This window comes from Pelodiscus sinensis, chromosome 23, assembly GCF_052426305.1.
Source record: "Pelodiscus sinensis isolate ZL-2025 chromosome 23, ASM5242630v1, whole genome shotgun sequence".
Classification (NCBI taxonomy): Eukaryota; Metazoa; Chordata; order Testudines; family Trionychidae; genus Pelodiscus; species Pelodiscus sinensis.
The window spans coordinates 18,526,702-18,542,735 of NC_143074.1; the positions used below are offsets into that span (position 1 = coordinate 18,526,702).

At 48.9% G+C, this 16,034-nt stretch overlaps 1 long non-coding RNA gene across 1 annotated transcript in view; it reads left to right on the top strand.

The window, feature by feature from the left end:
• The first annotated feature begins 768 nt into the window (after positions 1-768).
• LOC142819356 (uncharacterized) overlaps positions 769-16,034 on the top strand; it is a 74,273-nt gene continuing 59,007 nt past the window's right edge. Inside the window, exon 1 of the long non-coding RNA XR_016347766.1 lies at positions 769-1,491. This is a non-coding gene — a long non-coding RNA (uncharacterized LOC142819356). The remainder of the gene's footprint in view (positions 1,492-16,034) is intronic.

Here is a 16,034-nt window from a genome sequence, read left to right on the forward strand (position 1 = left end):
AAAGAGGCTTGCAGTCTAGACATAGCCTAAGGGGGGACCTCAGTGGAAGGCGAATGAGTCACTTGCAGGAATCCCACGGCCCTAGGCCTACCACAACCAGCCTGTCATCCCCCACTGAAACTATGAGGGCAGATGCATGGAATGAAGTGGCAGGCCACAATTTTTACTAAACTTTGACCCGGGGGATGGGGGCTATCCAGGCATTTCATTGGTTCCAGGGTAGGGGTTACAGCCAGGACTCCTTACCATATAACCCAGTGTTTCTTAAATTGTGTTGTGTGGCACACCCTGTGTGGTGTAAGAGGTGTGCTGTGGAGAACAACAGAGTTCAAAATGGCCACTTTAAAGGGGCAGGCAACCTTTTTTTGGGGGAGGGGCTCAATAACTTCCCCCCAACCCCTCTTTTTTTTTTCTCTCAGCAAAAAATCCTCGGTGTTCCTCATTAAAAATATATATATATATATTGTTTGGTGTTCCTCAGTCTTCAAAAGTTTAAGAAACACAGATTTAACCTCTATAACTCCTCCCCTCAGCCTCCCCACCAGGACTCAGATTGAGTCCTCGCAAACTCCCCAGGTTAAGGGAAACAGAAGGTGTATCATGGAGGGGGATTTCAATCTACAAAGGCCCCAGGGTCTTGTCTGATCCCATGAGCCCCAGGTCCATCACCAAAATCCAAGGCCATTTACCTCTGGGCATGAGTTGTTTTATTCCCTTAACTGTCCTGGAAACCAGCTCCCACTGACTGAATGTTTTATCTGCATGGCCTGGCTTTCCTGGCCTCCCAGGCAGATCAGTGGGGCTTATCGGAGTTGCTTGCGGTCCTTTACATTGGTTGCCCTGGAGGATTTCACCTCAGCTGTGCCTCTCAGCCAAGGCTTCTATCAGGTGCTGGTCTCCAGTCTCACGGAAGGAAGCCTATTCCAAGGCTCCCTTGTCTAACATCTGGCCGACAACGTGCCTAGCACACTCCCAAGAGAGCTGCCACTGTCGGGAGAGACAGGCCGATTTGTGCTGGGCAGGGAGGGAGGAATTGGGGAGTTGCTGAGTGTGCCTGCTTGGTTTGCTTTTGCTGTTGCTGCTGCTGGGGTCAGAGCAGAGTTTGCAGGGCTCCTCAGATAATGGCCCAGGCTACTTCCCAGCGGATCTGTCCCCAACCCCATTCTCCCCCTCGCTCCACTCCCTGCCAGTCTCTGGTGGGTTTCAGTGCCTGGAAACTGTCTTGTGTTTCGAGCTGCTTGCTCAGCAGACGCTCCCAGCGTGTGACAGGGAGGGCTGCTATTGATCGACGGGGTGGCTAACGGTAATGAAATCGGACAGCCCTGCAGCACAGCACGGGGCCTGCTGAGTCTGAGGTAACGCTGCCAAGAGGCGCTGCTGCGAACAAGCCTCGCTTGCTGCTGGAGCCCCCCCGCGTCAGAATTAATCCGATCCAGCCTCGCCGCTCAGCTGGGCAGGTAGCCGCGGAGCCCTCGCGCTGAGGAGCGGGAGGTAGGCCTCACTGGGGCTCACATGACGGGCACATTCCTGGCGCCGGGCCTGGCGGACTCAAAGGGGGGAAAAGGCAGCATTCCGGACCCCCGCCTGGCCTCACGCGGGGATTAAAAAGCAGAGCAAGAACGCCAGGCTCCGGTGGACTCAGGCGTATCGCACACAGCTGGGTGGGCAGCGCTGCGGCGCGATGGGGACGACACCCTGCCGAGTTCTCTCTCTCTCTGGCGGAGGGCTGCAGCTGGGGGAGGGAGGGAGGCTGTGGGGCACCGCACTTCAAAGGGCGGGAATGATGGGGGTTGGGGTCTGTGCTGAGGTGGCAGCTCCAGGGGGGGGGAGGCTTTAGCTTCAGGTTCCTACTTTTCCTCCCCATTGTTTCAGTCCAGGCCTATATCCCCCAATCTCTCTGGCCCTTGCCCATAGGAACTGCTGTCCCTAACCAGACCAAGGGTCCATCCAGCCAACAACCCTGTCATTCACCCAGTGCCAGTTAGTTTGGAGTACTATGCAAAAAGCCCTGTAATGAGCATAGGGGCAGCTGCCAGGATCACCTGGCCCCTGGACAAAGTGGGGAGGGGAGGGGCAGCTCTGTGCTTTTGGAAGGGGTGGGGCTTCGGGTGGAAGGGGTGGGGCTTGACCAGCAATCAACTAGTGTAGGCTGGAAATGAAGTCAGGGATGGGAGGAGCAAGGACTACACTGAGGTTACCTCTACACTATGAGTTTTCTCCACAAAATATATGCTAATGAGGGACTCATTTGCATGAGTCACGATCTCATTTGCATATTTTCTGCAGAGCCGTTTTTGTGCTAAGGATTTTTGCACAAAAACAAGCTGTGTGGACATTTTCTTTTTGCGCAAAAACCCCTTTTTCTGCAAAATCAGTATATCTCCTTTCTGGGGGCATAAAGATCTTGCGGAAAAAGGGGGTTTTGTGCAAACATCCACACTACTTGTTTTTGCACAAAAACGGATCAGCAGAAAATATGCAAATGAGATCACAACTCATGCAAATGAGTCCCTCATTAGCATATTTTCTGCCGCAAAAACTGGCAGTGTAGCCATAGCTTGACAGACCGCTGCACACCAATCCTTACCCATCTCAGTCTCCTCCCCCCTGGAAGTGGGCACTTGGTGAGTAAGGATCCCTCCCAGCTGTAAGATCCACCAGTACTGATGGGAATAAAGGGACAGAAAATATAGGACAACTGCAACATCTTTTAAAAAAAACGTCAGGACACCAGCAAGAGGGCTTATATAAAGGACTGTCCCATTGAAAACGGGACAGCTGGTCACCCTCCTGAGGGCCTACTTCAGAAAGCAGGGAATGAATCACGCCTTCTCCAGCTAAACCAAAGGCAATGTGGCCCAGTGGTTAGCACCGCTGCCTTGGGAGTCAGAGCGCCTGGGTTCTTTGGAATTCATGCCTTATTTAAACAGCTCATCAGGTTCCCCCAGCTGCACAAGAGAAACTGAAATCCCCACCTGCCTCAAAGGGGTGTCGTGATGTTCAGTTCACCCCCATTTGTAAGGCAGCTTGCGATCACTGCCCAGAAGAAGCCTATACTGGTTCTATAGCACACTAGTTGTGCCTTAGACGATAGTCAAAGATAGATGTTGCCAATAGGACATGCCAGATGTTGCGTTCGTGGCAGATGATTGCATGCCTGAAGTGTTGCTACAATGCGGGAGGCTTGGAGGGTAAGTGACTTTAACCATCTCAGCACAGCAATAATCCCTTAGAAATGAGCTGCCTGGAGTGTTGTTTTCTTTCTTTACTGAAGCAGAGTTTAGCGATAAAAATAAAATAAGAGATCAGATGAGGACTTTTCCCAGGAACAACGCTCATTATTATCCTGATGGGAGCCTTCATCCAAGGATCCCAAAGCACTTTACAGATGTCTTATAACTGGACCCTGGAGACGGGGCAATATGTTTATCCCCAATTTACAGCTTCTTAGAAGCTGTGTTGTGGCAGCACCTAGAGGTGCTCTCAGCTGGGAAATCCAGCTCCCGGAACTCCAGGCCCAGCCCAGCGTTCTAACCACTAGACCACACTCCCTCCAGACACGGTCAACAGAACTGGCAGCCATTCAGAAAGCTGTTTCTGTCCCACATTCTAAAGTCGTGTCTTCATCCTGTGGATGAAAGATGATCCCTCTCTGGACTGTCTGTACTCCCCTTCTATCTGCCGGCGGTCTACTCACGTTGAAGTAACTTTGCTCTTTGTTCACTGACAACGTATCGCTGGACTTTACCCCCGAGGCTCTGCTGTCAATGAAATCACAGCCACGGGCTTGTATAAACATTCAGCTCTCAGAGTCGCAACATGCCCCCAGTATTGCTTTTTCCAGAGAGGCTGGACGGCTGATTGCCTCTAACCTGCTGAGTGTTACAAATGGCATCTTTCAGGCCTGTGAATGAGGGAGAAGGGGCGGGGAGAAGTCAGATGTTGGCTAATAATTGGATTTCTGCTAATGCGGAACATTCCCTTGAATGGGTTCCTGATGTGTAGCTGCTTATGGCAGGGTTCAAAGAGAGAAAAGGCTACGGGAGGATCTGGAGCTGGTTTCAGAAGGGCTGGTTTCAAGTTCTTTTGGCCAGGAACCGAACAGCCCTTTCAAGCCACTCATCCCCAGTGGAGACTGTGCCCCTTGGGGTATGTCTACACTACAGAGTTTTGTCAGAAAAACAGCCATTTCTCTGACAACACTGAGGAACGTCCACATTGCAATCGCGTTCTTCCACAAGAAAATTAAAAGAACAGAAGGTTTTTTCCAGCATTGGTAATCCTCATTCTACGAGGAAGAAGCCTTTTTGTGAAAGAGCTCTTTTGCAAAAAGGCGTGTGTGGATGGGGAAGAGGGAGTTCTTCTGGAAGAAGAGAAAAGTGGCCCTGGTGGCCACTCCGCCCACAGCAATCACAGCTTGCATGCGTGATAGCATCCATTCAGTCTGGACACTCTCTTCTGAAGCTCTTTTCGATGTGCTTTGGCAGTGCGTCAAGTATCAGAGGGGTAGCCGTGTTAGTCTGGATCTGCAAAAGTGACAAGGAGTCCTGTGGCACCTTATAGACTAACAGATGTATCAGAGCATAAGCTTTTGCGGGCAAAGACCCACTTCATCAGATGCATGTAGTCAAGGGTCTTTGCCCACAAAAGCTTATGCTCCGATACATCTGTTAGTCTATAAGGTGCCACAGGAATCCTTGTCGCTTTTGCAGATCCAGACTAACACGGCTACCCCTTTGATGCTTGACACCATGCAAGGCACTGCTTTTAGCCGTATGGAGTGAAAATCCATCAACCTCATGAAGAAACTTGCACAAGTACAGACAGATATTATCTTTCTCTCCAAATGCAAATGGATGGACATCATACCAAATGGACTGAAGGTGAAAAATCCATTGCTATCTATATACTGCACAGACCACAGTGAAAGATTATGCACTACATGATTATGTACTACATGCATCTTATTCCTCGTGGGTTGAGGTTTACCGGGACTGCCGACAAAGGGCTTTGATGTCGGCAGTGGAGCATCCAGACTAGCGCGCTGAGCGGACAAACAGCTGATCAGCTGTTTGTCGGCTCAGCGCGGCAGCCATGTAAATTTAAATGAAGCCGCGATCATTTAAATCGTGGCTTCATTTGCCTTTGCCAAAACAACAAATCTACATGGCTCCATTGACGGAGCCATGTAGTTTAGACGTACCCTTATAGACTAACTGATGTATTGGCGCATAAGCGTTTGTGGGCAAAGACCCACTTCGTCAGATGCATGTGAAGATCTCTTCTGAAAAAAGTTTCTTCCGAAAAAAGCCTGCTGTCTAGACGTAGCCTTAATAGCATGCTGGAGAAAACTGACCCTTTCTGTACCGAGGAGTTAAAAACAACCTAGATAACCTAGGTCCTACAAATAGAGCAAAAGTTGCCCATGTGCTGCCATAGCAGATGGCGCATGTGTCGCTGATTTGTGTGCAAGCGGGGAAGTGCCACGTCTACTTATATTTGGGATAGTTCAGTTCTATATGGAAAGAATTTAACCCTGGCTGTCCCCCACCCTCCCTAAAAAAGAAGTGCAGGGCATTGTTATGTTTCTGTTTTAATAAGTCAACATGAGGGGCCTGCTTGGAGACAGAACACCAGGAGGCTGACATCAGCCGAGTGACTCCAGGTCGACACTGTCTATAACACAGTCTCTGCAAAGGTGTGTATCCCAACAGGATTCATAAGGACAGAAACGGACTGGCAGCATTGGGTGTTCTTTGCTTCTGGGTTGAGCAGAATTCTAAAGAGCACCCCCAAACTAGAGAGATGTTTATTTGTTCAGTAACCAAGAACAGTTAAGAGGTTTAGAAGTGATTAAAAGGCCATTTTCTTTCCTCCTGAGAGCACGCATGGGAAATTATCCCTGGACAATACACATTCAAGTCTATAATATTGCAAATGCACAGTCTTGTAGGGAGTGCTCTTTATATTTTTTTCAGTGTGTATCCAGGAAAGATTGCAAGCTGAAAAAGCAGTCAAGACAGGGAGGGTACTGAAGTAGCTTTAAGCTCTGTCATGCAGCAGCTGAAATGACCTTTTTCCAGCAAAGTACCAACTATCAGCATATGGATTTATCCTGGAGAACTGTGAGTTCTTAGTTCTAAATTGCACAGCTATTTCACAAGCAGAAATGACCAAAGGATAGATCGATAGATAGATCTTTAAAAATTATTTAAACTAAAAAATTCTTGCTCCTAATGTATATTTTGACACTTCTGGAGATGATGGGAGGAGAACTTCATTTGTCCTCCCATAGGTCCTGAGTGTGGGAATGTTTGGACAGTATTAATCCTATGGGCCCTTTTCCACATGTATATTCACACTGGCTTCAGGTGGGGAAACTGAGGCACAAAGCCATGCCATGACAGCAATGACACAGTGACTATCCTTGGAGCATGGGACGAGAGTCCCAGCTCCAGGTGATATGTGCTTGGTGAAAGCCAGCATGCAAAAATAGGAATGTATCTGCCGTCGTATGGGTTGGCTGCTTGGAGTAGAAAACCTATGTGGACACCAAGGCTACGTCTACACTACAAGTGTAGACACATTAGCATATGTTGCAGTCTCATTAGAATATTTTCTGCCCATCCGTTTTTTGTGGAGTGTTTTTTGCGCAAAAACAAGCAGTGTAGACATTTTCTTTTTGCACAAAACCCCCTTTTTGTGCAAGATCCTTATGCCTCAAAAAAGGAGGTATACCGATCTTGCGCAAAAAGGGGTTTTTGTGCAAAAAGGAAATGTCCACACTGCTTGTTTTTGTTCAAAAACCCCTAGCGAAAAAACGGCTCGGCAGAAAATATGCAAATGAGATTGCGACTTATGCTAATGTTTCCCTCATTAGCATATTTTCTGCCAAAAAAATTTGCAGTGTAGCCCAGGGGTATGTATTCAGGGTGGCTAGCCTATGCCGTCGCTCATTGCTGCCTGTGCTGCTAGAACCACACCATTATACTTAGCAGGCTCACTTGATCTGAGCTAGAGCAAGTATGCCCCAACTCAAGTGTGGACATAGCGAGTCAAAGCAGAACATCAGATCCTAGGACTCCCAGCTTCCCCCCCCCCCCCCCGTTCTAATCACTCTCTTTCACTGCATTGCCCCAGAATTTCCCTTCTTCCTGCTTCCCACTGTAGGTAGCCGTCAGTGTTGCCTCCTTCACTGAATAGCAAATACCCAACTCCCAGGGTTATGAATGTGCGTGAGACAGGCAAGAAGAGGGGAAAGTCGTGAGATGGGAGCAATACACTTTCCCGGAAAATCTTGGCTGACACCACAAAAGCCATTTCCTTTTGGACTAGAAGGCAGAGATTCTAATTTTGCACATTGGCCCTGTTGAGCACATGAGAACAAGATCTGCTTTGGGATCTGCAGACAGCAGAGTTGCACCACCAGCAGAGAAGATCACTCACTTGGGCTACCTATAGGAAGTACTCTGGGCTTTAGAAAAAGAATTTCCAGAATGGAGTCCCCACGGCCTTTTGTCTATTTTGACCCTTTTCAGTATCTGTACTGAGTGCTTTAGAGAAGCTGATGCCTAACCAGAAAAAAATACTCATGACTTTTACATGGAATATTAACACTAAAGCTGGGAGAACTTTTTGGCAAATAGTTTATTTGCAGAAAAATATGTTTATAACCCTGAAATGATTGGCAAATTGGTGTTGTGTTTTCCGGTTTCGCTGTCACCCAGCTGAAAGAATGGAATGTTTTGGCAGCATTGTTTTGATCAGACAAATTTTGTTGTTTTTTCTTTTTACTTTGCGAGTCATTGAACAAAAAATTGGGGGAAAAGAAAGCGTTTTGGGTTCGACCAGAAACATTTTTTCCCTATGTTTTGGAGCTGCCAGTGAACTGAAAAATCCATTATTTGCCCAGCTCTAGTTAGCAGGAGGTGTCTTGATCTTGGTCAATAACCATTTAACACCCCAGCATGGCTCATGCGCGGGAATAGGATAGTTCGTAGCCTAAGCAAAGGCCTCTCCCACTTGAGTTAAGGGACAAGGGACTCTAGCGTCTAGTAAGAGCAACAGGCTCATAGGGGGAGATGCTCAGACTGTCAACAGGAGCCGGTCATCTGGCCTTTGTGCTTTTGAAAACAGCCTCCCATGGCTAGATGAGGACACAATACATTTAGCCAGAATGTTGCTGCCAACACAGTCAAAGAGGAGCTCAAATAAATAGATGAATAAATAATATGGAATCCCTTGAATCAATTAAACCTTAGAGCACTCTGGGGAAGCAGGGATTCATCATTAGACGTGCTCGCAGATGAGAAAACTTAGGTTCTGTCTCCATTTAAAACACCACAGAAGCACAGCTGTGGAGGTTCAGTGCAGCCACTGCCTGTGCCGGCAGGAGGGATTCCCCCGTTGGCGTATGTAATCCACCTCCCGGAGAGACGGCAGCTAGGCCCATGGAAGCATTCTTCAATCAGATGAATGCTTTCTGCATGGGGAGTTAGGATAGCATAGCTATCTCTCTCCTCGGGGGAGTGGGTTTTTTATGCCGCTGAGAGACGTAGCTCTTACCGATGTAAGTTACTACAGGTAGCACCTTCATAAACTGAGACTCTCTGGTCTGGCAACACGCGTGGTCCGGCAGGATGTTCCATGCTGTAGGGGGAAGGGTTGGGAGCCCAGCGCAATGTGAGTGGGGGCAGGAGCCCGGCGCATTGCAGCTGGGCTGCCCGGGGGAGCTGGGAACTCGGTGCGCACCTCCTAGCTGGGCTGTGGAGGGGGCGGAACCTATCATGCGGCTCAGCTGGGCTGCAGCAGGGTGGTGGAACCAGGAAGCCCAGTGTGGCAGGAGGGGAGGGTGTAAGGCTAGCAGCAGGAGGGCCAAAAATGACCTTCCCGGGGCTGGCAAAATCCCTCATCTGGGACCAGTCAGGTCCCCAGGATGCTGGATCTGTCGTGTAGATGTGGCCTGAGGCAAAATGAAGTTACCGTAAATTAGCATATATAACCAGCGGGTTATACATGTTTTTACAACCCCCCCCCCCACAGAGTCTACAAGTTTATTTTTACTCATAAGCAGCTCTGCCCCATTAGTATTGGGTCAGCTCCTGCGCTGTGCTCTCTGTTCCCCCGCCCAGAGGAGGGTGGGTTGTGCCTGGCTGCAGCTGTGCGGGTCCTGGGTGCGAGTGTGGCTCCCCTCCCGCAGGTCAGCCAGCTTGCCTGCGCTGCACTCTCCATTTCCCCAGCTGGCAGCAGGATGGCTACCTAACAAAAGATGGGCGGAATGCAGGACATTGACAGTTTATCCTGGTACGGGCAATTACTGTGAATTAGCCTATAGAACCCACGGGTTATACATGGCTATGGGTAATCTAAGTTGTGTTGTTTTGTTGTTGTTGTTTTTTTACACAGCAAAGAAAAACCATGGGTTATACATGAGTGCAGGTTATACACGCTAAAACACAATGGCTGTGTCTAGACTGGCAAGTTTTTCCGCAAAATCAAATGATTTTGCGGAAAAACTTGCCAGCTTCTACACTGGCCTCTTGAATTTCCGGAAAAGCACTGACAATCTCCTGTAAAATCATCAGTGCTTTTCCGGAAATACTATGCTGCTCCTGTTCGGGCAAAAGTCTTTTTCCGAAAGACTTTTGCGCAAAAGGGCCAGTGTAGACAGCATAGTACCGTTTTCCACAAAAAAGCCCTGATCGCGAAAATGGCGATCGGGGCTTTTTTGCGGAAAACCGCGTCTAGATTGGCCACGGACACTTTTCCGCAAAAAGTGCTTTTGGGGAAAAGCATCCTGCCAACCTAGACGTGCTTTTCCGAAAATGCTTTTAACAGAAAACTTTTCAGTTAAAAACATTTCCGGAAAATCATGCCAGTGTAGACATAGCCGATAAGTATCATGCCCAACGTCATGCTGTAAGCCAGAGGCAGAAAGAGGAAAAGACTACCCAAGGCCTAACTCCCTGCTCCAGTTGCTAGACCTCATTAGCATTCAGCTAGAAGAGGACTCGGAACCAAACAGCTACTCTAGAAGACTGCAGTTTGTGTACCCAGCACATTACCCTGCTTTCAGGTAGAATGCCAGCCAAATAAACAGATACCGAGGGCTCACACTGCAAAAAAAAAAAAAAAAAAAAAAAAGCAGCTCTTCTCTCAGTTGTACTTCATTAAGCCTCACACTCCTCTGTGGTGACAGGGAAACTGGAAGTTTCCTCCACACGGTGTGGCAAAGCTCTGGCTGTCCCCAGTAGGTCTCACGCTACTGGCAGATAGTGTTAGTTTCAGAGACCTATGAACCAGTTCATAGGTTTGGGGTAAAATCCCCTCTGGAGTCCTGTTCTCTCTGCTCAGGGGCAGACGCAGTGGTGGCAGGAGGAGGTTCGGGGGGAACCTGGACCCACCCACTACTCTGGGTTCTGGCCCAGGGACTCTAATGCCGAGGCAACCAGCAGGGTTACTGCTGCTCCCAATCTGGCAGCATTTCCCTGGGCCACTTTCCCAAACAATCCCTCCCAGTACCTTCCCTCAGGTACCTGTTATTAGTCCTCTGATCACACCCACACAGCTCTTCTACACCACACTTCCTTCTTCCAGTCCTCTGGTTTTTCCTTCCCTTTTCCTTACCTGGGGGGGAGCTTTTTAAAGCAGACCCACAGGCCTTAATTGGCTGCAGGTGTCTAATTAACCTGAGTCTTCCAGCAAGCTCTAATTGACTCCAGGTGCCTGCCTGATTATGCGGCACTAAACAGGGCCAAGCTCCTCAGGGAAGAAAAAGCTCTTCACCCAAGCCCTAATATGTCTTCCCACCATTCGGCTACGTCTACACTGGCATGCTTTTCCGAAAATGCTTTTAACGGAAAACTTTTCCGTTAAAAGCATTTTTGGAAAAGCACGTCTAGATTGGCAGGATGCTTTTCCGCAAAAGCACTTTTTACGGAAAAGCGTCCGTGGCCAATCTAGACGCAGTTTTCTGTAAAAAAGCCCCGATCGTCATTTTCGCAATCGGGGCTTTTTTGCAGAAAACACTACTGTGCTGTCTACACTGACCCTTTTGTGCAAAAGTCTTTTGGAAAAAGACTTTTGCCCAAACAGGAGCAGCATAGTATTTCCGCAAGAACACTGACAATCTTACATGAGATCGTCAGTGTTCTTGAGGAAATTCAAACGGCCAGTGTAGACAGCTGGCAAGTTTTTCCACAAAATCAGATGATTTTGCAGAAAAACTTGCCAGTCGAGACACAGCCCCTGTGTGCGGCAGCCAGCTGGACTGCGTCTGTCACAACGGGTAAAGTGAGGCACAAAGGGGCCAAGGTCAAACTTTTCAAAACGCCCGTTGCTTTTCAAAGAGACTTAGGTTCTATGTTGCTTTTGACAATGAGACATACACTCCCAGGACCCAATCCCATTTGGATTTAGCCACATAACTACATTTGAGGATCTCAGCCTCCTGTCCCATAGAGAGGCAAGATGAAGTGAGAACTTCTATTGGGCCAGCTTCCACTGGTGAGCAAGGCAAGTTTATGAGCAACATAAGCCCTTCTTCAGGTCTGGGCAAGTCACTTAGTTTTGAAAATTTTACCCCAAGTGACTTGCGCCATGTCACATGACAAGAAAATGCACTCACTGGGTGAGAAAGAGGGGAATCCAGGAGCTCTGATTCCAAAGTTATTGTTGTAACCATTAAACCACATTTCTTTTCCAAAACAGGCATTCTCCAGCCCTCCAAGTTGAACTAGTCAGCCATGCAAATCACCCACTAGAAACAAAACTTACTTGTGCTATTTGTACTTTTGCTATTGCAAGGCCAAAAAGAAAAAAAAAGAAAAGAAAATACCTGGAAAATGTAAAACAGGGGCGGGGAACCTTTTTTGGGTCAGGGGCCACTGACCCTCAGCCACAAACCACACACTAGTGAAAAGCAAAGAAAACCCCCCCTCAAACCCTCACTGATGTGGCCCCAACTGAGGAGAAAGACACTCCCCAGATTCCCCTCACACACCAGAGTCTAGGGGGGCCCAGGCTGAAAATTCCTGTGTGCTCCAGCCCCATAGGTCGACAGCTCAGGGGAGCCCAGAGCCTCGGGGGCCAGATCTAGGCAAGCCGGGGACCGCATCTGGCCCCCGGCCCTTAGGTTCCCCACCCTGATTTAAAAGTTATAGAGATAATTTTAACAGCATTTCCCCCTCACCCATCTTTGCTTTCCAGGAAGAGTATCTCTGCTCCCTCTACGACTGATACAGATTATGTGCATGCTATAAATGTTGAGTGGAGGAGACACTTTTTAATTTCATTATGATTTCGGCATAAAATATGTCACTTCTGGAGGAGTTTGTTGTCTGGTGCATAATTACTTTATGGCACTATAAAAATATGTATCACATTACAAAGCCTCGCCGTGCAATGCAGAAATAATTTATAGCGCCGTAATAGCGTGGAACGATATTGGAAGCCATTCGAGCCAGGGTTTAAACAAAAATAGAGGAAAATAATGATGTGATTAAATATTAATTTAATTACTTTGGAGGCTTGGCTAAACCTTTGCAGCTTCCCCTAGCCCGCCAGCCCCGGGCCATGCTGTTCATCATGACGTTCAAGGTAACCAAGAGGAAATGTGTGAAGCCACAAAGGGCTGTGAGGTGCCTGCTTCCCGCTGAAAGTCTTATTGCTACTCTCATGCACCTATACACGTGCACATTTAGGAGGCAGGGATTTTTCCACTGTGGCCTCTGGTTTGGATGCCCATAGTGGGCTTTCGTGATGAATTAAACCTCCACCTTTGGGATTTTCTCTTATCCCCTGCTGTGTTGTAAGCTGAACCACAACAGGAGATGCAGTGATTCCCAGGCACTCCTTGTAGCACGGTGTAGCCCACTCCAGCAGGGAGAGGGTTACAGACAAGTTAGAGGAGGCTTGTGCAAACCTGGCCAATTAGGGTGGAGAGCAGTCAGCCAATCAGGGCCAGGCTGAGCCCTATAAAAGGCTGCGAGGGTTGAGAGGAGCTCTCTCTTGCTCCAGCCTTGGTGCAGGAGGGATGTGGCTGTTTGGGAAGCTATAGCGGTTACCTGAGAGAGCACAGGGCTGGGGAAAGGCAGGCAGAGCTGGGGAGCTGGGGCCTGACCCAATTCCCAGGCCTGATACATGGGCTTGAGGGGCTGCAGGGAGGCAGCCAAAGCTGGAGAAGGCAGTAGGTCCATACCCCCTGACCAATGATGAGTGACCATTTCAGATGCCAGTTTCCCTCTGATGATGATGACTGCCAATGGGTCACTGAGGCAAGGTGGGTGTAGGAGAATTGGGGGTTCCCTGGGAGGGAGGACCGTGGCGTGGGGGGGCACTGTGGCAGGGCAATATTGTGAGGAAGGTGCCTGGGCCAGAAGGAACATGGGACAGGTAACTGTGCGCAAGCCACCGAGAAACAGAGGGTGTTCCGGGGCTGGACTGAGCTCCAGATGGTGAATTGGCCCTGCTACACCCCTCTGCATCACGTTTCCTCCCCTGCATCCTCCTCACTCCCAGAGGGTGGTAATTTATGGCTGACCTATACCTTCAGCAAATTATAACACACCAACCGCAGGATCATCTGCACTGGCTGGGGAAGGGGGAATGGAATCAAGATGTCTCCCATTCCTGGCTCCTCCTGTCCACGTGCCCTAGAGGAGGGGGAATAAGGGAGCATGCAGAGTTTGCTTACTGCTGCATGCCTGGAAGGAGGATCCAGGTGGCCTATGCTAAATGGGTGTCAGGCTAGTTCTTACTTCCCTTTGAGCAAATGCTTAGTCCCTATCACTGGTTTCATTTGATGATGGAGAGGCTCTACCCTTCTGCAACTCCAGCCCTAAATCTCTCCAGTTCCACACTCCCCAGTGCCTCCTGAGGCTCTAAATCAAGGTAGCATGTCCACATTAGGGAAGCCTGCCTCGGACTAATTTGGAGGCTTCCCTGTAGTGTAGACAAGCTATTCCAAAATAAGCTATTTCAGAGTATTTCTTCCAGAATAGCTTATTTCGAAGTAAGCGTGCAGTGTAGACAGAATACATCTTGAAGGCCAATCTCTGCCCCCGAGAACTTACAATCTCAAATAGACAAAGGAGAGAAGAAAGAAGTGTTGTTATCCCCAGTCCACTGGCGAGGAAGAAAGGGAAAGCGATTGTGTCCGTCACACAGGAAGTCTGTCTGTCTGTTGCATGAAGAGCCCGTGCCAAAGATCCATCAGCACGAACAAGGGCACCGGGAGTGAAGACCCTGGGTTCTAGTCCCTACTGCCCTTCACTCATTGTGTGGGCAGAAGCAAAGCACTAAAACTTTCTCTGGGTCTCAGATTCTCCACCCAGAACCTGGGAAAGATTCTGACGATGAGCTGCTCAGATGAATGATCCCTCCACAACACAAAGTGTTCTGAACATCATGAAGGAGGCATTATCCCTGGAACATGCTGCCGGTCGAACACCCTCTGGGCCTGATTCCCTGCTGCTTGGGACATCTTTTCCCCCTTCACAGGGTGCAAAACACTACTGCCAGCATAAGAGAATGGGGAGTTTGGATGTGGTGGCATTTTACACCATTAAGGTGAGAGGTCGCAGGGGATCAGACCCTTTAGGGGCAAAAATTCTAGTCATCGGCCTGTCAGGACTAGGGAGAAAGGGGCTTTAAACAAGCAGGTTGTTCTGAGGTAGCTCAGCTCGATGGGAAACACCACAAACGCCGGTGTAGATGCAGGGTGCGTCTATACCATTGTTTCTTAAATTTTTTGAGACCGAGGAACACTAAACAACAATTTTTTTTATGAGGAACACCAAGGATTTTTTTTTGTTGAAGGGAAAAAAAAAGGGTCGGGGGAGAAAGTTATTAAGAAAAAAAAAGTTGCCTGCCCTTTTAAGGGTGGCCATTTTGAACTCTGTTTTTCACCACCACACACCTCCGACTGCCTTGTGGCACACTGGTGTGCCACGGAACACAGTTTAAGAAACACTGGTCTACACCGCCATCAGTGGTGTGACTGCAGCACATGGAGACGGACCCAAATGAGCTCTGATCTAGCAATAGCAAAGCTGCTTGAGTACATGCCCAGGGCCCTAGGCCAGCTTATACCGATCATGTTGCTGCCCACGGTGCCATGGCTCCATCGCCATTGCTCTGTGAGCTAGCTAGATCAAAACTAGCTCAGAGGGTCTATGTTTGCTGCCATCACCGCTCTCTGATGGCAGGGTAGACACCCTCTGTCACGTTGCTGAATTGGAGGGAAGCAGCCAGATCGCTGCTGCACCCCTAGGTGGGGGTGTTGGCCCCAGAAATTGGTGTGGGGAGAGCCATGTGGGGTATTGAATGGGAGATTATTGTTTGTTGATCTTATGTACGCTATTTATGTGAGTGTATAATGTCTATGTGTGTAGGTAGGAATCTGTAATCTGTGTGGAAGCTGAATATTTCTGTGAATGTGGTTAAGCATGGCTATGGACAGGCTGAGTAGCAAAACCCTGTGGAACAATGACTCTCAATAGGCTATGGACACACCCAAAGAATGGGATTTGTCACCTGAGGGCAGCCGGCAGGGAACATAGAGATTGGCCTCTGACCAGTAATAACCTTACTCTCAGGCTTTTCTTTCTTGTAATAATAAACCTTTAGATATAGATTCTAAAGGATTGGCCCAGCGTGATTTGTGGGTAAGATCCAGAGGGTAAATTGACCAGGGATCTGTGGCTGGTTTCTTGGAACCGGACAGAACTTGTTCGGGGTAGGTGGGATTGGGTGCTAGTACCCCCCACCTGTGTATAGGCCCGGGGCCATCTGGGGCACGGATATTGCTGGGGTGTCGGAGGGGTTTTGCTCGGGAGGCTTCAGGCAGGCAGCTGAAGCGCTCTGTGGGACTGGTTTGTGGCCTGTTTGGAGAGGTCACCAGTCAAGGGGGCTGTAAGAAGCCCCGGATTTGAGCAATTCGCCCTGAGCGGATGCCCTCAGCTGTGCCCAGACACGGCCCGGTCCGTCACACCCTCTCAGTGAAACATCTTTAACTCCAGTCTGGCAGGTCAATA